This window comes from Peromyscus maniculatus, chromosome 7 (genome assembly GCF_049852395.1).
Source record: "Peromyscus maniculatus bairdii isolate BWxNUB_F1_BW_parent chromosome 7, HU_Pman_BW_mat_3.1, whole genome shotgun sequence".
In the NCBI taxonomy this organism is placed as follows: domain Eukaryota; kingdom Metazoa; phylum Chordata; class Mammalia; order Rodentia; family Cricetidae; genus Peromyscus; species Peromyscus maniculatus.
Window position 1 is genome coordinate 80803185 of NC_134858.1, and position 23746 is coordinate 80826930.

General features: G+C 44.4%; 1 long non-coding RNA gene across 1 annotated transcript in view; it reads left to right on the forward strand.

Annotated features, from left to right (window-relative positions):
• The first annotated feature begins 10015 nt into the window (after positions 1 to 10015).
• LOC121831130 (uncharacterized) overlaps positions 10016 to 23746 on the forward strand; it is a 37741-nt gene continuing 24010 nt past the window's right edge. Inside the window, exon 1 of the long non-coding RNA XR_006074528.2 lies at positions 10016 to 10197. This is a non-coding gene — a long non-coding RNA (uncharacterized LOC121831130). The remainder of the gene's footprint in view (positions 10198 to 23746) is intronic.

Genomic DNA, 23746 nt, shown 5'->3' on the forward strand with positions numbered 1-23746 from the left:
TTGGTGGTGGCAGTAGGTTTGAGCTGGTTTTTGTTTTGTGTCCTACAGTCCTGGAAACTGTGGAAACATTTTTTCCCCTCATAAAAGTGGTTTTATTGCGTAGCCCAGGCTAGCCCGGAAGTCACTACCCTCTTTCTTCAGCCTTCCTAGTACTGGGATTACAAGCAAGCATCACCAAACTCAGTTTGCAAAGGGTTCTGTGAGGTAAATGAAAGAGGCTTTCATCTTTATTCTAAAGACATTGAAAATTGGAAACCCAGATGAGAACATGGCCGGTATTTTATTTTCTTAGCAAAACTGTAATTGTAGTAGAAAAAATAAGTGCCGAGAGAAATGAAAATCTCCCCTATCGACACTGGGAATCAGAAGCCACCCACCCCACCCCCTACCTAGCACAATGGATTTGCCTCTGTGCACCTACTGATATTTACAGTTGAGCCAAATCTGCGCCTTTTTCAAAATCACTGTGCATTCCAGCGGTATCCCAGGAGGATACCATTAAAGAGAAAGCTTTCATGTGGTGGCTAATAGGTTACAAATAGTTCTTCAGCAGGTTATTTTTACTTGGCTAATGCCCAAGCCGCTCAGTTCTGTGGAAGCGAACCAGTTTTCCTCACAGTACTGTATTTACTTTCTTCCTTTTAGCAAGGGACTTTAGCAGAGTTCTGGGAACACTGCTAATTAATTCTAGAGAAGAGGGAATCGTGTGATAATAGTCTCCCTCGGTTCCAAGTTTCTGGCACAAATAGTTGCTTAAACTTTTTTTTTTTAAAGTTTATTAATATTTCGAGTTTGAAACCTTTCTTGTCGTTTATGTTTTAAAGTCCTATTTACATTGGTTTATTTTGTGTGTGCGTGCACATCCGTTTGGCACAGCACACTTCTGGAGGTCAGAGGACAACTGTGGGAGTCTGTCCTTCCACCGTGCAAGCCTGGATTAGTAGCAAGTGTCTTCAACCACTGAACCATCCCACCGGCCCAGATGAGAACATTGATTATTTTAATCCACCCCATCATAGATCTTTTTAAATTTTGTAAAGTAAAAGAGCATACAATAGCCCTGATGGGACTTTATTTCTTTTAAATGTCAAAAACTTAATATATAAGTTCTGCTGTAGCTAATAACACTCTGTAAGTGTTCTTTAACTTTGCTATCACAAACATGGACAGGCATGCTTGTAAAATATGAAATAATTTTCATAGAAGTAGATACATATTTCCTGTATAAGCATGGGTCTTTACAAAAGGCACCATTTTTAGCAGGGTGGAATTAATGTAGCCACAAAGATAAAAAGCCTAACAAATGAACTCAGAATGATTCTGAGAAAAATGGATTAAAAAAAAAATGACTAAGTCATTTCCTCAGTCAGCCCATTGGAGCTGGGACAGGGGAAGTCAGGCAGCGTGAAGCTGTGACACAGGACTTGCAGCTTTGAGGAGCTGTGTTAGCTTCCTGGTACTGTGACAAGGGGAAAGGTCAGCAGGTGTGGTAGCACAGGCCTGCTACCCCACCACTTGGAAAATCAAGAGGTGAGGCCACTCACTTCATGGCACCAGAAAGCCAAGGAAGACAAAGGGGGCTGGAACTCAGGGTGCCTCCAAGGTTGTGCCCGTAGTGCCTTAGCTTCCCTGCATTAAGCCTCACATCCTAAAAGTCCCGCAGAGTCCTAGGAGAGCCCCCACAGGCTGGAGACCCAACCTTCGGTGCGTGAGCCTTTGGGAGATGTTCACAATCGTAGCTGTAACTGAAGCCATGCCTGGTTGTCCGGTTCAGAAGAGCCAGAGAAGGAAAAGGAGCAAGCCAGTAAGAAGGGGACAGTAGAGCAGACGGGAGTGACAGGTGCTTCAGAAAACAGCCCTGGCAGTGAGTGCTCTAAGTTAGGGGTCCTCAACCTACAACCTGTCCAATTGGCCATCTGTCCATTTCACAAATGAAGTTTCACTGGCTCCCATTCCACATCATTCATGGCAGAATGCGAAAGACTCCATGGTCCTCCTGGTCCAATGCTGTCACTGCTTGCCCTTTATTGAGAAAGCTTGCCAATCGTTTCTGGTTTAACCTGTTCTGCTGTCACTGACTGGAGGGCGATGCCGCACCTCTGTCTCCATATCATAAATTCTCTGACTTGCTTAAGCCTTCACAAGCAGCTTTTGTTTTGCACAAAAATAATAACCCAAACAATTTCATACTTAATCTTTAACTTTCCAAGGACTATTTGGAGATTTTGGTGATAACTGTTTTTTTTTTCCACCTCGGTTTAAAAAAAAAAATTGATTTCTAGAGATTGTATGCAATACAAAATATATTCTCGATCTGGAACATAGAGACCCAGAATTGGAAAACGAACTGGAGGGGTAACTCGGAGCTACTTAGATTCTGATCCATAGATAGAGCGGGCAGGGAAAGCTTGATGAAAGGCCTTGTCACCTTGGGCTTAATCTCCCCCAGAAATCATGCCACACCATCTGCCAAGATCCTTAGTATTTCAGGGAGAGAAGCAGGGCCTCTTTAACACTGTGATGAAGTCAAGGGATTCTTTCTCAAAAAGAGATGTTGTTCATAGTGTATCAGAAATCAAACTCAGACTACAAAGGAAGCAATACTATCACAAAAAGTTACCAAAACCTTAAGCACATATTGGTACAGGTGTGTGCCTCCTTCTAACTGCATTCAGAAAAAGGTCTACTGCCAGATCAGATAGCCAGCATGGGTTCGAAGTCATAATGGGGAAAAATTTTAAGACATTGACAACAATCTGAAAATGTGGAAATATTGTGACTTCTGCTGGAAACAAATGGTGAGTGTTGCTACTACAGACCGCTCAGATGCATAAGACAAGGAACCGGTGTCTTTTGTTAGCACTCTATGACAATACAAAGATGTGATTTTTTTTTCCAGTCATGTCCACGCACATTCCAACTTCCACCTATAAGGTAAGGATAATGAAATTTTCCCAAGTTCCTGCCCTGAGAAAATTCCTCCCAGAGTCCTGGGAAAGATGCTACATACGGCGTGGGGTATCTGAGGGAAAGGAATCTATGTACACTGCACTCTTTTGTCCGTTAACTTTATTCCTCTCAGACAAAATTTTATCTGTGCAGCTTCAGCCCTGTCCTTGCATTCAGCTCCTCTCTGTGCCCAGTTTTCTTGTGCTCATAGTTCTAGTAAGCTCCTATGCTTTTGACCTGATCTTCATCCTCTGTTCCTTCGTCCTCCATCTATCCTTCCTGGCTCCTTACCTCTGGTCCTGATAAATGCTATAAGAGATCTGTTTTACCCTCTACAGAACCTCTGTTCTCCTCTCCTCTCTCTGGCCATGCGGTTCTGTGTCTCCTCAGTCAATTGCTCTGGAATGCCACCAGGCTTGAAGGCGAGGGATGGTATGCATCTACAGCCTGCTTGTCTCTTAGGCTCAGCAGGGGAGTTAGTTACCTATAAATCCAGCAGATCTGAGAAGCTTAGTTGTTTGCCAAGTGGTCTGTAGTATTTGGGCACACAAGAATTTCAAAGCAGAAGACAGCTGAAATATTAAAAACTGGATAACACCAAATATTCCATAGTAAAAGGCTTGCCTCTAGAAAAATACTTTGAAATTTCTAGGTATAGCTTTAATATCCAGCTGAATCTCTATAATATATTCTTGTGGCTCACAAGAATAAGGCCCTTAGGCCTGCATGAGAAGTCCTGGTGTCTGGCTCTATTCAAATGTGTAGAAGCCTATGATTTAGCAAAAGAAGAAAGTATACAAGGAGACAAGAGAATTGGAAAAAGAACAAGGCATTGAAAAGCACGGGACAAAGCACCATCAGAACAGTATAAAAGTGAGACTACAGTAGCACAGGACCCAGAAAAGATTTAAGTTTCAGAAAGGTAACAATAGCTAAGGGATAGCCAATACCTAAAAGAAACAGACAGTAGACAACCACTACTCATCTGTCTAGTCACAGATGTTTAGGCCAACATCTGTCTTGGCCCACCTTGGCCTATTATTATGGCTTGAATCCCACTTATGGCATAGATGGCAGGGCTTGACAACACATCCTGGTATTCTGCCATAAAATATGTGGAATGGGAGCCAATGAAACTTTATTTGTAAAAATGGACAGATGGCCAATTTGACAGATTGTAGGATGTTATAGAAGGATATTGAAAAAGTAGTAAAAATGTGGTGGAAGATGCTGTGATGCAGTGATATTTTATTTGTGTTCTAATAAATAAAGCTTGCCTAGAGATCAGAAGAAAAAGCCAGCCATTATATTTAACAGAAGTCAGGCAATGGTAGCACACACCTTTAATCCTATCACTTGGCAGGCGAGGATCTGTCTGGATCTCTGTGAGTTCAAGGCCACACTGGAAACAGAGCCAGGCATGGTGGCACATGCCTTAAACTCCAACACTAGTTAACCATGGAGGTCTGGAGGTCTGTACAGGCAGACAGGAAGTGACAGAGCTGGGCAAGAAGATAAAGTGATGTAGCTGGACAGAGAGAGCCAATCAGATGGCAGAGCAGCAAGGCATACAGGCGTGGGTAGACGGGAAGTAGCTCGCCCTTTGGAAGCTGCCGAGTTGGTGAGGTGAGGTTAGCTGTGGCTTTCCCTATTTCCCTGATCTCTCTCAGGCTTTCACCCCTATATCTGACTCCATGTTTTTTATTTAATAAGACCATTTAGAAATTCATCTACAAGGAGGGAATGAAGAAGCCTTATGTAAGATCCAGAACAATGGGCAAGGAGAGGAAGTTGGTCCAGGCGGAAGTCACTGTGACTAAGAGAGAGACATGAGCTAAGAGACTGCCATGGCCTCACTTTTAGTCTTCATTTTCACAAACCCATATCTGCCAATTCCTACCCTTGAATTGCTGCTTCCTAACCCCTCTTCTTTCTCTGGCACTGGTGTGAGCAGGTCTCTGTCCTAGCAGCTAACAGGTCCCTGTGCTAGCAGCTACGGAACTGAACAGGACACCCAGGAAGGCATGACTAGTAAGTCATGCCCCTTTGGGACTCTGCCAGTGACATAACAGAGGAGGTGAGGCAGGGCCTTAGGGCCAGGCAGCATGCAGATCAGAGCAGAGTGCACAGACCATCTCGTTTACATACGTGTCTGGATTATTCTGATTCTTCCAAGTTGTCTTGATCTTTACTGATGCACCAAGACGAAACCATCTGCCTGTAACTCCACCCTCCTCTGCCTTCATCTGGCACTTACATATGAAGACCCCCACACACAGACATATAGATACACACCACCAGAGATAAAAATAATCTCTTAAAATTGATTATTGCTTAAATAGTTTTAGGCAACACAGACTAGAAATTTCTAACACTAAATTCTAGTTACTAGTTTACACTCTTGTAAACAACTGCCATGTTACAATAAACATTAAATTTTGCATTCGGGTTCTAGTTGAATTGAGAAACTATTTTTGATTCCTCAGAAATACGTTGTTAATGATTTTTTTTCTGAATTCAATTTAAATTCTCATTATTCCAGGCTTATAAGGCCATTTATGACAGTTGCAACAGCAAAAGTATGAGAGGATGTTTATATAGAGACATAATTATAGAAAAATCAAATTGTTGTAGCAATTATATTTTACTGTTTTTCTGAAGTTTTGAAAGACCTACTGGATGAAAATTATGAACATTTGGTGCTAGTGCACTTTAAAAATAATAATAATAATAATAATAATAATAATAATAATAATAATAAAAAAAAACAGAGTCTCATATAGCCTGGACTGGCTTCAAACTGATCCTCTTGTCTCCAGCCCTCCCAGAGCTAGAATTTCAGGAATGTACCACTATTCCTCCCTTTTTTTAGTGCCTTTTAATACCAGAAGACGTAAGATTATGTAAAGAATGACAAGGTCTTCTTTTAATTCCTTAGCTCTTCCCTAAAAGTAAACCACACGAGTAAATTAGGACAAGGAACAATGTGACATGAGCGCCTCGTTCCTCCTCAGTCCTTGATGTCTACCTCCATCCCATCGTTCCGAGGCAGCTGAAATTGCGGGTACCATTGGGCACTGCCCAAGACTCCCTACATTGCAGCCAGAGCTTTGGGGTTGAAACAGCATCCCTCGAAGGGAACCTGTTTCTGTATCGTGTGGAATTCCCTGAACACTGAAGTCTGAGGAAGGCTTCTCTGTGAGCATGGCTCACCTGAGGTGGGCAGCTCTGCTCTCTCTCACCAGGTGTCACTGAGTCCTTGATAGGATGAAGCACTCGTTAATGGAGGGCCGGCCATCTGGTGCTAATCTTTCTCTCTTTTAACTCAAGACTAATTTGAAAAATTTATTCGATTCTCCAGAGAACAACACAGTAAAATAAATGCACTGCCATTTAATTCAGCTTAAGTTTGCTGGAAATACATCACTTTAAAAAGCCCATTTGATTTAGTTCAAATTATTTGTCGCATATCTGCTCCCCATTAGTACCCCGTCAGACTCCTCTCTCCAGCAAGTTTTAATAATTTTCAAGTCTGGAAAAATGTTAATAATGTTTCTGCTTCCTCATCTAAAATGCGAGCTGTCTGTGATCCCTTGAAAAGAGTCTTTGTAATATGAGAAGTTACTAGCAGAAAAGTCAAAGTTTGGATATTTATAACATCCCTGGTGTCTGCATCCTTCTGTTTGCTACTCTTGGCCCCATGTTCGTGTATCAGGGGTAGCTTAGGTGGGTGTGTATGCCTGCCGGGAGTCAAGTTCAGAGGATGGCCAGGGATGGAGATGGCATTTTTCAGTACTGAGTAGCAACCTGTCACTCTTAAAGACAGGCTTCTCGGGCTGGAGAGATGGCTCAGAGGTTAAGAACACTGGCTGTTCTTCCAGAGGTCCTGAGTTCAATTCCCAGCACCCACATGGCGGCTCACAGCCATCTGTAATGAGATCTAGCTCCCTCTTCTGGCCTGCAGGGATACATGAAGACAGAACACTGTATACATAATAAATAAATAAATCTTAAAAAAAAAAAAAAAAAAAAAAAAAAGGACAGGCTTCTCTGTTACCCCAGTCAACCTCTGCTCCATGTCAACTTGACTTGGCCAAACCTGAAACTTCCAGCAGCAGTGACAGCGAGTTACTTTGTTCAAAGAAATAACAATGTCTACAGGAAGATACAAAGAGCAGGAATTTATTTCTCATAGTTCTGCAGGCTGGAAGGCTCCAGTCCGAGCACCAGCAGCCTCAGTGTCCAGTGAAGGCCTGTTTCTGGCCTCTTGAGAAGGTTCTATCACTTTGACCTAATAATATAGGAAGGGCTCATTAGCTGCCCAAACAACAACTTCTACCACTTTCTCATCCTCTTTCTTTTCTTCCTCCTCTTCCTCTTCTTCTTCCTCTTCTTCTTCATCTTCCTCTTCCTCTCCTTCTCCTCTTCCTCCTCCTTCTTCTTCTGCTAGTCCAGAGAGTAGGCAGACAGTTCACTTGGTAAGGTGCTTGCTACATCTAGGACCGGCTTGTCACCCCCATAAGCTTGTGCACAGGTTTTAATTTAATCCACGCTCTAACAGCCCCACCTCCAAACACGGTCACATCTAAGGTGCTGCAAGTTTAGAATTTCAACATGTGACTTAGGGGATGGGGACACAACTCTACCCCGTACAGTGAGTGTGTTAGACGAGTGTGTAAGATGAGTTAGCAATGACAAGTTCCATTAGTCCGTTATTTGTGTCTACAGTGAAATACCTGATGCCGGGGAGCTTTATGAGGAAAAGAAGGATATTAAGCTCACAGGTCTGGAGGTTCCACAGAACTCATTGCACCAGCGCGGCTAAGGCCTCGTGATGGATTGCACCACAGTGCAGAACAGCACACGAGCGCAGAAGAATGCATGGTAAAACATGCCCTACAGAGACAGGTCTTCTACATGCCTCCAGGAGCTCTACCACTGAACCACACCCCCAGCCCAGCCCCCTAACGGGGTCCTCCCTCAATACTGCCACCCTGAAAACTAGCACATGAATCCTCGGAGGAGAACCCATACCCAATTCAGAGCAATGTGGTATTAACAAGGGTTCTCTCGAAAGAGCAGCACAGACTCTGAGTTCAGCTGCTTTTATTGCCTTGCTTAATCTTTTCCAAGTATAGACTCTCATCACATGTCAATTTCTTTCACTGTGATAAAACAATAAAATGATAATTACCTATTTAAAAAAAAAAACAAACAAACCTAGAAAACAAAAGTGAAACCCAAAGGCAGCATTAAAGTCCCAGAGAGGGTGGAAGGCAACAGAGCAGGAAGAGGAAAGCGGGGGAGTTGTGTGCTGTAGGCTTTGGAGAAGAACATGGAAAAGTCACCCGAGAGAGCACTGATAAGCATGCACTGAATGCTAGCCTGAGAAATCGGAAACATTTGCTTTGAAAATGGCAGTTTCCGCTTCATCATGCAATATAATCCTCACTTTTGAACTTCCGAACACCAGTGAAATGCTGTGGGTTTTTGTCGTTTTCTTAAATTGCCTTGACGATAGCCTAAGAGAAAAATGTCTCCCATTTGTGCCTACTGGTGGCCACCTCAAAGCCCCAGCCCTCCCCCTCATCTTTCCATCTAAATTGGGGACCACCCTGTGGCTGGAAATGGGTGGGGAGCCAATCAGGGGCAGCTAAGTCCTTACCTGCCCTCATCTCCTCCAAGGGTAAGTGGGGCTGGCAGGAGGCATCCTGTAGGCCTCCGCTGTACCAGGCATTTCCTGCTCAGCCCATCTGGAAAGCTTTAGCTGGAGTCCAAACCTCGGATGTCTGAGAGGGCAAGAGGGGATAAATCAAAGCAAAAGGCCCGTAGCAAAGTGACACAAGCTGAGCTGCTTTGTTCAGAGACTAGCAAGAGAACTGAACTGCTGAGCCCTGGTGAAATATCCAAAAGACAAGGCGCACACTCTTAAAAACACACATAAATGTGAGAAAGGAAGGAAGGAAGGAAGGAAGGAAAGAAGAAGAGGACAAGAGGAAGAAACCATGGTTTAGAATGGAAAACAAAGACTTAAGGGTGTTTTCTATGTGTAATCTATGCAAACATCAGGAAGAAGGACAGATAAGGGAATTCCATGCCCCTAAGTCCATCTGTGAGATACTGACATGTGCTTTAGATTTAATGAGGAAAAGTTGTGGCAGAGGCAACAGGTATATAAAATGAAGCAGCCTTGGTTAAAAATGTATCTGGTTATCTCTGGTTTTGGTCATCAAAGTGGTCCAAAGAAGGTGTTATCATTGTCCTCAATTGGGAGGAGCTATGTGGTTCCTATTAGATGATCACTTCTGTTCCAGGGTTCTGTCTCTCCAACAGAGAAAATTTTCTTCATTTGTAGGAGTGTTCTGTCTTACAAGACTTTGAACTTTTTGTAATCTAAGGCTTGTGTAGGTTTAGAACAATGGCTTTTTTTCAAGTCAGGGTTTTGTATTGTCTGTCCTGGAACTAGCTTTGTAGAGCAGGTTGACCTTGAATGAACTCAAGATCTACCTGCTGCTGCCTCCCAAGTGCTGGGATTAAAGGCATGTGCCACCACTGCCCCATGGTAGAACAATGACTCTTGGCACCTTCAGCACTGAAAGGAAATGACACAAGGTAGGTAATAGGTTTTCTGTCCCCCCAATAATAGGTTTCTCCACTGACACAGTAAGCCAGATCAAGCTGAACTGAAAAAATATAACAACAGGTTTATTTGAGCAAAGCAACTTCCAGGTGGGTTTTCCAGTCCCAAAGATTGAGGCCAGAGAAGCCACACACCCAAACTAAAGCAGGGAGCTTATATAGGTTGTAGGCGAGGGGTGATGATGTGTCTGCCACAAGCTGGGTTTGTACCCAAGTGTAGTCAAAAGCAGAATGCTGCAGGAGGGGTCTTGGGCGGCTGGCAACTTCAGAGGAGGAGCTGCCATAGTGGAATGCGGAAGTGGGCTTTTTGGCACCTTCCCTTTGTTTGGAAATTCTCTGAGAGGGCGGGGTTCGGAAAGACAGGAATGGGGCTTCTCAGACGTGCAGGAGTGAACTGGAGGTTCCAATCCAACAACAGTAGGTATTGCCTGTATTGAGGGATATTTCATCACACCATGAACCCCTGAGTCTGCATTAATTAAATAAAACCTTGGGTCAGGAGGCAGAGCCAGCAACTAGTTGACAGAAAGGAGTCATAGAGAGTCAAAGGGATTCTAGAAGACTGACAGAGAGACGCAATGGAAGGACATTCTCTTGCTGGGTCTCCAGGTAAGGAGGAAGGTCAGCTGGTTGCGTCTTGGCCTCTCTGAGCTAACAAGTTTTCATCCCATTATCTGACTCCCAAGTATTTGTTGGTAAAATTGAACAATAGAGACTTAGTTAAAAACAACATTTGGCTGCAGAGGCAGAGATGGTTCCTGCCAGGTGGCTGGTGATTGTAAAGCCCAAGTCAGTAGCTGAAATGGCAGGAGATTCAGGTGCAGCCACTGTGTGGATAACATAGCATACCTACTTTAAAATGGATGCACCTTCGTGATTGACAAGCCCCAATCCCGTTCAGAGTTAAGCAGGAGTCTGATCTGGAACAAAGAAGATACTCAGGAATGAAGACACCCATGCCAGGCTTTCTTTCGGCTTTCGTTACCACGTGGACCCGAGGGAGGCATCAGTGGCTTATAGCAAAAGCAGCTTATTAGTATCTATTATAATTCCTGATGAAATTTTCAAGGGTGAAGTCTTAAGGTGTCTATTGCTTGACATAAAAAATGAACTTGATAATTAATAGTGAATACAGATGTACCAAAGAATCGAAAATGACAAAATACTAATGATTATTGAATCAAGGTGATATTTTCATAATCAAACGCCGGGTAAAAATTCACACACAAAATAGAGTCAGAGATACTATCTGGCTCCAAGCAAATAGAGAGCCTGTGCATTTGTTTCCATTCTGAATCGTGGAAGGCAGCATTTGCGAGGTGGAAGGGAGTGGAGAGATCATTTCTCTAACTTCAGAGTGCTGCAGGGGAGGAGAGCTGGTCCCTGAACACAAAGGTTGTTAAAGAGTCCGGCCCAGCTTCCTTGAGGCTTTGTTCTTCTTCCCAGGAGGAGACTGAACTCGGGAATGAGAAAGACACAGATGCAAAGCCTTTCTGCGCATCATGGGCAAGGCAATTAATGTCACTGAGATGTGTCTTCCTCCTCAGTTAACAAGGACAGTAAGCGATTCTCACATAGCCATGATGAGAATACAGTGAGAAAAACATGCACCAAAGACTCAGAGGAGATCTGCCACGCTGCCTGGCCTTATTACTGCCCCCCAGGGCCTCCGCAACCTCCCCGTATTTTTCTGCCTCTGTGGCTTTTCCTACAGATAACCTTTTCCAAATCCTCCTCACTGGAGTGTACAGGAGGAATATCATGTAAATGAGCTCCAGCTTCTCCTGGGTTGTTCCGGCTCTGCCATCTGATGGGATCCATGCTGGGCCATTCTGCTGAGGAAAAAAAATGTCACCAACAGCTGTTCAGGGGCCACTGCCTTCCAAGCATGACAGAAGGAGGTGGCTGCAGCCCACATTATCATCAAATAAAACCCTGAAGAAATCAGGGGAGTTTAGAAAACAAAATTTTTTCTTATGCAAATACAAAATATCAGGAAATATAAACCCAGAAAAAAAACCTGACATTTAGTGTACTGTGAGCTACAACCCACACAGGAAGAACCAAAGGCTGCTGGAGTTAAAAATAATTTGTCAAATGTTTAATGAGTGTCAGAAACTAGACGAGGCACTCTGCCTGTGTGTTCACACTTAATCCTGATGACAACCCTTTAAGGGGAACGCCTTCTTCTCACAAGACAGTCTGAAACATAAACAGATTTGGAAGGTCTTTCCTGTGCTTCCCAAAATGGTAGAACATTTGTGTATGTGAGCCAGAATATCTCAGTACACAGAGTGTTTTATGTCTTCACTTTGGTAATCTCATTCTCCACAGCCCCCCATCAGTGCCTCTCTCCACTGAGTCTGGCTACCTCTCTCCCTTGAAATTCCCATTTTCTCTGATTTTTATGGTTTTTGCCTAAAGCAGTGGTCCTCAACCTTCCTAATGCTCCCTCCAACTTTTTAATACAGTTCCTCATGTTGTGGTGACCACCAACCGTAAAATTATTTTCATTGCGACTTCATAGCTATAATTTTGCTACTGTTGAGAATTGTAATGTCAATATCTGATATGCAGATGGTCTTAGCAGCCCCGGGAAAAGAGTCCTTCGACTCCAAAAGGGGCCTCAGCCCACAGGTTGAGATCCACGGCCTAAGTTATGGCAAGCTGGTTGCCAGACTTTCTTCGTTACCTGACTCAAGTGTCACTTTGGGCGATCTTCCTGGGTTCCTCATGCTGATCTAAGTGTCTTCTTTTGTGGCACCCTACAAGTCCATGCTGAATCTGCATCAGTATCGCTTACATCGTAAATTCCTGGACTGGGATTCCCTTTGGTATAGACGTGAGACTCAACTATCTTTGTAAGTCCAACCTCATTGCCCTTCAACATTAGGTCTATAAAGCAGATGGAGGGAGAGTGAGTGAATGAATAAATGGGTGGATGATGGATGGATGGATGGGTGGATGGATGGATGGATGGATGGATGGATGCATGGATGGATGGATGGATGGATGGATGGATGGATGAATATGGAGAATGAAGGTTACCCTGGCTTTACCTTCTGATAACATGAGTTGGAGAGGGATGACCACTACCAGCAATGGTTTGAATAACTGTGAACTACTAATTAGTCACTTTGGCTCCATCAAACAGTGTCTACTCCAAAAATACTTATCTAATGCCTTGTTACTGAATCCAGTAATTGACCCATGCCATGAAAGTCTGTAGCATTACCGATACCTGTTCACCATGTCCGAGCAAAGGGCTGCGGATTAAAAAATAGAGACAAGAGACAGCGAGTCATTCGCCACAACTGAATGCCGAATGCCGTTTATTGAAAGAGGGAAGAAACCTTAAATACAGGCTTACAACACAAATGGAGGATCCCCGGAGGGCAGAAGTTCGCTACCAATGGTCTATATTCTAGGCCCAATGTTCTACATTCTCGCATCTATGTTGTTTACACCACATACAGGATGTAGGAACAAAGAACCTCCAGTAAGCTCTCCGGTGATCCTTAGGTGAGAAGGAGACCGGCAGGGAATCTGAATAGGGAGGACATCTGGTAAAGGTCAGCAAGCAAGGCTGCAGCCACTCACAGTCGGGGGCCAGGGCCCATGGCGCCCACAAAAGTCCATGAACTGGAGACCTGAGTTCTAGTCCTTGCTTTCCCTCACATGTTTCTCCATAACTGATTCCTGTGTGACCCTGGACAAGTTAATTTGAATTTGTAATTTGGATAGCATTTTTTAAACTTGGACCCAACCTAATGGGTCAAAGCAAATACTAAATTATGAATTAGAATAAGCAACAAATAAGGGCCCGTGAGATTGCTCAGCAGGTAAAAGGGCCTGACACCAAGCTGATGACCTGAGTTTGGGCCCTGGGACCACCTGACAGAAAAAGGCAACTTGAATCTACAAGTTGTTCTCTGACCCCGTAGGCATTCTCTGGGATAAGTGCCCTCTACCTTCATGCACACAAAATAAATAAAAATGCAATTTAAAAAAGGATAAACAACAAGCCAGAGAACGTATAGAAATTAGTGTTGGATCTTGGCATGTGAAGGGGTCATATGTGGGTGTTTTTCTTACTGTGGATCATAGCGGAAAGCTTAAAACACTTCTCTTTAGAACCTTCCAGCTCTAAAATGCGAGATGTGTAGAATGTTCGCGGCTCCTCTTTTCAAATTGGAAGTTTAAAATGAGCAGGAAATGATGCTTTGAAGGAAAAAGCGTCCACACCAACATCGAGCAACTTCAGATTCTGCTGACGAGGCAGTTGTGCAGTATTTCCTCAAGACTGTTCACGACAGGGCAAGGACAGGCTCTGCACTTCCGGGCATCATTTACACTTCCAGGCATCATTCACACTCCCCAGCGTGACATGGTGTCTCGTTCAGTATTTTCATAGGGTAGGGTTGTAGGAAGCCCTTCAGGGCCTCCGTGTTGATGTGCCCGGTGAGCTGAAGTTCCTTGTTAAATGTAGCACATCTTCCAAGGCAAGAAGAAAAGGAGATTGGGTGATGGGGGTGGGTAAGAGCAGAAGAGGGGGTGGGGTGGTGGCTTAATCAGTAAAGTGCTTGCCACACCTGTATGAGGACCTGAGTCTGGATTCCCATCACTCACACGAAACACCAGCTGTGGAAGCCCAGACCTATAATCTCAGCGGAGGCGGGGGTTGGGGGTGGGGTGGGGGGTGGGGACACGGACTGACTACACAGAAGGAGCTTTGGGCCTTCCATGCCTGCCAGCCAGCTCAGCCAAATTAGCATGCTCCAGGTCCAGAGACCAATCCTGACTCGGATAAGTAAACAAGGTGGAGAGTGACTGAGGAAGTTAGCCAGCATCATCAACCTTGGCCTCCTCGACACACGCCGCACCCCCACCCTCACCATACATACCCAAACAGAGAGAGGAGACAGAGAGAGGAGAAGGAAAATTTTTTTAAAAAAGGAGGAAAAAAAGGAATTCATATTTCTCCAAAATCATACTATGTTTCTGTAGATTTTCCCTTCCTGCTGTGTATCATGAGAAATCTAGACCTCCTTAAAGTCCCAATTATTATAAATTAATAGTGTGCTACTAAAATGCACTGAAATGAAGTGCTAGTAGCTCCACTAAGGTCCTGTGTTTGACTCCCACAGGAAATGCAAATTCAAATCTTAGCTCTCAAGGTCATAATCCGATCACCATTCAGTGAGTGTTATTTAGCACTTTCCTGTGCCTGGCTGCTTCCCCAGGGCTCTGCTTCCTAAGACAGTGAGCTGGTGTATGGCTTCACCATGCCATGTCAGTTTTGCAGGAACATGAGTATTCAGTCCACAGTGCTCTAGGAACCTCACCGTGGGGGAGTCTGGAGACTCTGCAGCTGCCACATGCTCCTCACTCAATCTGGGAACTAAGGACCTGAGGGTGTCCTCATGAGGAGCACCCTACAGTCATCCTCTTGAGGTCTGGCCCCTTATAACAGCACCCCAGCAGGGCCCACAGTGCACTTTGTTCCCGGGTAAAGACCTGAGAAACTCTTTCTAACCCAGGAAAGGTCAGCTCTTTCTGATTGGGTGGCTCTCCCTCCCTTGTCCCCCAGTCCTCTGCCTGCCGTTATAGTAGCTCTCTTCCGAGGATTGGACTGCTCATCATGTCCTGTGTCTTGCGGAGGCGGGGGGGGGGGGGGGGGGGGGGGGGGGGGGACACGATGACACACAGAGGACACTTACAGAGGAAAAGCATAGCCTACGAGCTGGGGCTGTGTTCAGCCACAGTATCACATATGCATAAAGCACTTTCCCTGGGTACCACAGAAGTCTTCTGCCTTCTCCCACAGTGCTGCCCACTTCCTTCCTTCCTCCACCTCTCCGGGGCCAAAGCTCTGGTAAGAAAGGACCCTGTTTCACATCCCTTAAATGTTCTGAATGGTGTTTCTTTAGGGAAAAGGATATGTCAAATGTGTGTGTGTGTGTGTGTGTGTGTGTGTGTGTGTGTGTGTGTGTGTGTGTTTTCCCCAGGAGCAACTTCAGGTAAGGGTTCCAAAGTCCATGCAAACATTGCCTCGAGTTTACACAAGAGCCTGATCTCTGAGGACAAACACTGTCAGATGTGGAGAGTGACTTTAACCCCTTCTCCACACCGTTTTCCCTGAAGTACACCCAGAAAGTAAAGGCTGTAATGTATACTATAAACACCTAGATAATAGTTTAAAATGAGCCTGTGTTACCCAGTATAAAATGTAAAAGAACTGCAGCCCTTTTCTTCACATAGCTTTTCAGGCATTTTAAGAATGAAGCACTAGATGCTCGAACAGACAGATTTTGATACTAGGTTTGATGCTGGGATAAGGATGAAGCAGAGTTTCAAAACGTTCCCTTTTTTGAGCCGCAGATTGCTTTCATTCCTGGCTCCGAAAGTCCCAGTCTGGCTTTGTCTTTCATCAGCTGGATGGTGCTTGCTTTGGTGGTTAATCAGCCCTGCTGAGGTATCCACCCCCACTTGTCAGTTAAAAAATGTCCCAGACACACTGGCTGTCCATGGTCCTGGGCAGAACCTCTTCCCATACCTGCCATGAGTTGCCCTTGAAATGTCTCCCAAAGGCACATGCATCAAAGACTCGTTTCCCAGCCTGGGGAGGTGGTAGGAAATTCAAGAACAGGATCTAGGGAGAAGCCTTTAGGTTACTGTGGACAAGTCCTTGAACAGGGCAAAGAGATCCTGGCCTCATCCTCTTTCTCTTTTTTCTTCTTGGCCATGAGTCCAGTGCCTCCACAGACACTCCCACCATGATGTGCTGCCTTGCAGGAACAACAGAATTGACCAAGGAGAAATTGAAACTTCTAGAACTAAGAGCCAAAGTAAACTTTTCCTCCCCACAACTTGATTGTCTCAGGTACTTTTGAAACGATAAAGCATATTTGCAGCCAATGATAAGAGCCAATGATAATGAGATATCCCTGAGGTGTACCCACAGATCCTTGGTGGCCAGGAAGGATGGAGGTGGGTGGTGCTGGCCAGTGTCTGCTAAACTCATAGAATCAGTAATTCCAGCACTTCTCACCCAGTGACTAGACGAATTCTGTTTCGATACATTTTGCAGATTGTTGGAGGATTTGTTTAACAAATGTGCAATACTGAGCTAAGTGGACTCCTCTGAAACCAGGTAGATTTGAGCTGCCTCTTCGTGGTTTCTGATGGTGTGAGCTCAAGAGAAAAGAATTGAGTTTACCCTAGGTAAACTTGTTTGTTGCCAAAACATCTCAGGGATGCTGGTTAGGGTTTTTTTTTGTCTTTTTTTTGTCAACTTGACAGAAGTTAGAGCTATCTGGACACAGGAACCTCAATTAAGAAAACACCTCCATCAGACTGCCTGTGGGCAAGTCTGTAGGCTATTATTATTATTATTATTATTATTATTATTAATTATTGATGTGGGAGAGCCCAGCCCTTGGTAAGTAGTACCACCCTCAGCAGGTGTTTCTGAATTGTGTATTGAAGCAGGCTGAGCAAGCCATGAGGACCAAGTAAAGCAATGTTCCTCCATGGTCTCTGCTTCAGATCTTTCTCCTCCAGGTTCCTGCCTCGAGATCCTGCCCACTCCTGTCAGTGACGGAGTGTGATCCAGGATTTGTAAGCTCAAATAAAACCTGTCCACCCCAAGTTGCTTTTGATCATGGTGTTTTATCACAGCAATAGACACCCTTAAGACATCAAGTTGCAGTTTGAAGACCAGTAAGAATGGTTTCTGTGTTGTGCAATGGTCCACATGACACAGGCACTTGTATTTCACTGCATCATCATTGGAAGTAGGGTCCAATGACCATCCTTTCCAAACACATTTCCCACCCACTTATTGTCAGATCCCTGATCAACCGGGAGTTCCCAGGTAAAGGTGGGGTTGGAGAGTGACATCATTGTGGGGGATGCTGGCAGAAGTCACTATATACTATAAATAGGAAAACAGAATTTAGGAGAGAACACATTTTCCCGAGAGAGGCCAAAAGAGCATGTGCTCTTTCCCAGAGGTGAAGTTATAAAACCTCAGGTCTCCCTTTGTGGGACACTGTGAATTTATGATGTTTGGTTTCTTCAGGCATTTGGCTGGCCAGTTCCTTACCTATACTAAATCCCATGGAGAAGCAAAGATGCAGAATGATGCAATTAATTTTTTTTAAATTGTGTGTGTGTGTGTGTGTGTGTGTGTGTGTGTGATATGCAAGTGTGTATGTAAGTGCTCTCTGTGTATGTGCGTTCATGTGTGTGGAGGTCAGATGACAACCTCTGGGTGGCAGTCCTTGCTTTCCCACTTCAAGAGGAGGTTGCCTGGCACTGCATGAACCCAGCTAGCTGGCCTGTAAGTTTCTAGAGCCGTCTCTGCCTCCCACTCCCCCGCAAACACACTGCAGGCACAGGTACTTACACGATTAGGCCTGACTTGTATGTGGGTTCTGAGGAGCTGAACTCAGGTCACTGGGCTTTCATGGCAAGTGATGTCACCCCCCCCCCAGGCATCTCCCTAGTAAAATGCTTCATATTTTTAATGGATGAGGATACTGAGGTTCTAGATATTCACATGACCCTTCTGGGGTTACCACAGGAGTAAGTAGCTGAGCTGTCGTTTGGAATTTGGATTTGCTCAGTATTGAAGTCTATAATAACTATTTTTAGATTGGAGATTTAAGTTATTTACTGTAGTTAATTGGAGGCAAATTGATTGAGCAATTAGAGGAAAACCTGTCACCTAACAGTGAAAATAACAATGACTGTCATTTGTTGAGTGCTTCCGAATGTTTTCTAGGTGTCTCACATCCTTATTTAACGTAAGCCACAGGACAAACCTCGCTGTTGTTATCCTTTACAAGTGAGGACAATGGGCAGAGAGGATACATACCACCCTTTTATGGAGCAGTTGGGGCAGGGGCTGTCCTCTCTCGGGAAAATTAAGCTTTGAATCCAAGTATAGCTGAAGTTTTCTCCAGTCCTGCCTGGCCCACACACGGTCAGGACAAATCTCTCTCACCCACCAGTCCTGCAGCTGCTCGGACCCAACCAAGTAAACACACAGAGACTTATATTGCTTACAAACTGTATGGCCATGGAAGGCTTCTTGGTATCTAGTTCTTCTATCTTAAATTAACCCATATCTATTAGTCTATAAGTTGCCACATGGCTCATGGCTTACCGTTACCTTACTTCTCACTTGTCATGGCAGCGGCTGGCAGCGGCTGGCAGTGTCTCTCTGCCTCAGCCTTCCACTTCCCAGAATTCTCCTCTCTCCTTGTCCCGCCTATACTTCCTGCCTGGCTACTGGCCAATCAGTGTTTTATTTATTAACCAATCAGAGCAAAACACATTTAACATATAGAACATCCCGTAGCATCCAAGTTGAGGCTAAAACTAGGATAAAATAATATTTTGGAGCCAAAGGGACAGTCAGGGTGACCCATCCCTAACACACCTACCTTTACATAGGGAGAAACAGGTTAAAATATTGCCCTCCAAACTCACGCATTATCTATCCAAACTAGAATACAGACTCAATTAAGTGGATAATTCTCACTTGACTGCCTACTATGTGCCAAGGATGGCCAGTCTCCTGTCCCCCAGATGGAAGGTAAGACAAAGATGATGATCATACAACCAGCACAGGGGACCTAAACCAGGTGTGGAGCACAGTAAGAAAAATGTTCGGCCTGCCCTGAAGCCAGAGGGAGTAGCCAGAGCCAGAGAACCAGCTATTGCCTGATCCTAATGATTGTTGTGGTGTATTAGTTAAAATTGTGTTACCTTTGTTGATGCTGTGGAACCTTTGTTTAATGATGCAAAGATGTGTTGCATTCTTTTATGTTGCTTTTGTTTAACTCTGTGAAGCTGTGATTCTTTGTCTGTCTAAAACACCTGATTGGTTTAATAAAGAGCTGAACGGGCTAATAGCCTGGCAGGCAGAGAGAATAAATAGGAGGAGCATGAAAAGGAGAAAAGAGGATGTAGGAGAACAGTCACCCAGCTACACAGCCAGCCACGGAGTAAGAAGTAAAGATATATAGAATTTGAAAAAGATAAAAGCCCAGAGGCAAAAGGTGAGATAATTTAAGAAAAGTTGCCTAGAAATAAGCCAAGCTAAGGCCAGGCATTTATAAGAATAAGCCTCTGTGTATTTATTCGGGAGTTGGGTGGTGGACCCCTCAAAGAACAAAGAGTTAAAAAGAAAACAAATTATGAATGTAAAGAATGCCTTGCTAAGTTACCTTAGGAGTCATTTGTCTTGCATAAATGAAGTCCAGCCCTTTTGATTCAATCCTTGCTGAACAGAAGGGTGATTTATCTTAATGCCATTAATAAGACTAATGAGAATCATCTGTTTCTATAACAAAGGGCCACATCTGTCATGTGCATGACTGATGACCCACTGTGAATATTTGTGGAAACAAGGAGCAGGCCCCACTGAGAGTCAGGCAGGCTTAGAGTGCAGCTGTCCCATTGGCTTCAAGGGTGCCACACTGTGGCCGTCTCTCCAAGCTAAAGCTCACACTTTGTGAGGCTCTTCTAGCTCTAAGAATCTACACACTTTAAAGATTTATTTATACATATCCGTGTGTATCACTGTGGGGGGAGGTGTGGATGTGAGTTCAGGTGCCTGGGGAGGCCGGATACATCAGCTCCCCATGAAGCTGGAGTTCCAGGAGGAACTGTGAGCTGCCCCGTGGGTGCTGAGAACTGATCTTGGTTCTTTTGTAAGAGCAATAAGCACTCTTAACCACTGAGCAATCTTTCTAGCCCTTCTAATCTTTTTAAAAGATTTAGTCCTAGTTTTCAATTTGCACAGTTTTAAGAAATGCATAGAGAATTAAAGAAACGTATGCTTTCGACAGGTGAGCACATGAGTTAAGTGAACATCCAGAAGATTTGACTAATCCCCAGGGCTCTTGAACTTACAGCCACAGTCTGATTTCTATTTTTCCCCCTGATTTGCTGTTTTTGAGTTTTCTCCCCTTACCACAAAGGACTTTATCATCCTGCCTCCCTTATCTGTAAAATATGGATGTCAGCAAAATGCCTTGCAGTCTTTGAAGAAGTAAGTGTAAAGCCAGGGTATGGGAAAGCAAGCATTATCCCTAAAATGGATTGGATAACGATAGTTCTACAGTTTTCTAATTTGACATCAGAAATGCACTTTCCATGTGCAGAAATGCAATCACACTTCCATTTGCTGGGATACATGAGAAATGGTCCTGGAATGGCCTGCCTGCCTTTAGTCAATAAATGGATAAGCTTTTAGCCAGCCTCCTCTAGCTCTGTGTCCACAGTATATTTGCTGCATTAGAAGAAAACGAGACTGCCTTTGTAATACAGGCAATCAGGATGACCCGTGACTGGAGGTGAGTTTGAGATCTTGACCGATAATGGGACTGGAGCTATGTGGCCGCTTGGATAAGTGCGGCTGTTAGATCAACTGTGTGTGAATGAACCATCAATAATTGTCACAGGAAAAAAAAATCTGCTAACTCCAATAATTCTATGCCTTAACCATGCTGTGTACCAGGGGTGGATAAAGCTGGGCAGACACTTGAATAGCAAAGAACAAAGGAAAGCATGCCTCTGATTGGGAAATCCCCTGAGAGTGGGGAGGAGACAGGGCAGGTAGACATCCAAGGGAGAGGTCAGGAAGAGGTCGGTCTAGACCCAGGTCTGGAAAGGGAGGGCCAATTCTAGAATGAAAGCCAGCATTGAGGATGACCTTTCCTTTTCTGGCCAAACATTTAATGCATCAGCAATGCCTCCATGAGGTAAAGGAGAACTTCTCAGATATTACTGGCCTCTTTCCCTCTCTTTGTATACATTTTTATTTTGCCCTCATAGACTTTTGATTTTATAGCCAATGAAAATTAACTCCACTGACAATCAGCAGGTGACCTCAAACACGTGTGCTGAAATGTCTTGTCTTCTGTGGACACGGTGCTTTTCACAGAGTGGAAAAATCTGACAGTCAATGCATGTTCGGTGTAAATGAGTGACTTGAATCCTCGCTCTTCTTCATTCCAGCCCTGACAGGAAGCACAGTGTTAAGCCCGTGGCATGCGGTACCCTCAGCTTCCCCAGCCGTTCTGCAGAGTGGGAGAATTAGCTTTTCCCCCTCTCTTAGCACTGGCCTCTTTATTTCACCATTCTGTGAGGGCACTGCGTGGAGACCCTTACAGGTAGGAGACATCACATTGGCCACACAAGTGTATTTTCCACTGGAATCTATTATCTATTGAGTCCAAATTTGTGATGAAGGAAACTAAGTAGGGGAGATGTCTAGGGCATGAACAAACATTGCAAACTGGACCTGGCGTCTGCAGTCCCTGCTACTCAGGAAGCTGAGGTAGAAAAAGGACAACTTCAGGGCCTGCCTGGGCTGTGGGGTGAGTTCCAGGATAGCCTGGATAACTCGGGGTGTACCTTTCTTTTCAGACAGAGAGTTCCTGTCTGAAAAGAAAATGAAAACGGGGTGAAGTTAGGGATATAGTTCAGGGGTAGAGCATGTGCATAGCATACTGGAAGCTCTGGGTTCAATACTCACTACTGGGGAAAAAAACAAACAAACAAAAACAAAGCCCTCAAACGCTCCGTATGGTTCTGAGATATGTCCAAGATGAAGAAGTCCGCTTTGTGAGTTAAATTTTCTGTTAAGTCTCAAACCCTGAGACAAATGCTGAGGTGACACCAGGTTCTCCCAGCATCCCTCAGTCCCTACCTGTTACAGGGTCCTCTTGGCTGGCATGGCCTGCACCCTACCCTGAACTCTCTAGGCCAGGGGACTGGGTTGCTCTGCCCTATATAATCCAGCCATTTAGGTTACCTGCCCTTTTGTATGTTTGACTTCCTGACTGCTGCACCTGGTTTCTCTCTCCTCTTTCTCCTCTCTCCCTTCCCCTCCCCTTCTCCTCACAAGGCCCAGTTCAGTCTGGTCATGTCCACTCTGGACTCTCCCAGAAGTCTCTGCCTCTGGCCATGCTCTCCCTTTTATCTACAACAAACTTTCTCCTCCACCATATCTAGGAGCAGTCATATCCTTTTCTTTTTATTTCTTTTTTTTTTCATTCATTTTTAAGCTTGCACACACACACACACACACACACACACCTACAAACCTTTCTACATTAGCTATCCTCCTAGAATAATAACTGCCGAGACCGTCTATAAATATTTACGGAACTACTGTCTCAGTGCTCCACATCACTGCCCTAGGTTTAAGTTGCAGTCTTTTTGAGGACCCTGTAGATGGCATCAAGTCAGAACTCCTCAGAACAGGTGTCAGGTGAGCCATCCCTTTGTGCAGTACAACAAGCTAGGCACGCTTTCTGTCTGTAGAGAGCTAACACTGAATACACGCTGTAGAAAGCCAGATTTCCATCCGTGAACAATCACACAGGGATCCAGAGAGAGAAAGAGCCAAAGGTCCTGGTGAGGTGGTCCTGATGCCAAGACTAACTATCCTTCAAGGGTGATATTGTAGCCTCTGTTTCTACTTCTTCTCCCAGTACATAAGAAACTCTTGAGCATGCAGTACGTCTGCCCTGGGTGCCACTGTTCTCACAGGGTCAGAAGGAGGCACTGGAGACCAGAAGGATTGAATGTATTCAAGATCAAATGCTCGGCAGTGGTTTAAAGACAGGATAGAGTGATAATGAAGATTAAAAAAATAAGAGAGTAAAGGGAGGGGAACTATAATCAGGATATATTGTATGAGAAAATAATCCATCTTCTAAAAAAAAAAAACTAAGAAAGCCACTTGTAGTTGAGTAAGGAGAAGTCTGCCTGGTAATTTGGAAGCACAGCAGTGTGGTTTGCAGTGCATTTTGAGATTAATACTGTAGGCTCTGCAGCCCATCCTTGGCTCTGTCTGACAGGTGGCTCATTTTTCTTATGTCTTCCGGCTCAACAGCAAAGCCAGAGCTCTGCTGCTGGAGTTCAAAGCCACAGTTATTAGAACAGTGCAGGTAGTGTCTTAGTCACTGTTCTGTTGCTGTGAGGAGACACCATGGCCACAGAAACCTATAAAGAAAGCATTTAACCAGGGGCTTGCTTACAGTTTCAGAGGTTTAGTCTGTCATCATCACGGCAGGAAGCATGGAGGAATGCATGGCACTGGAGCAGTAATTGAGAGCTACATTGTTGTAAAATA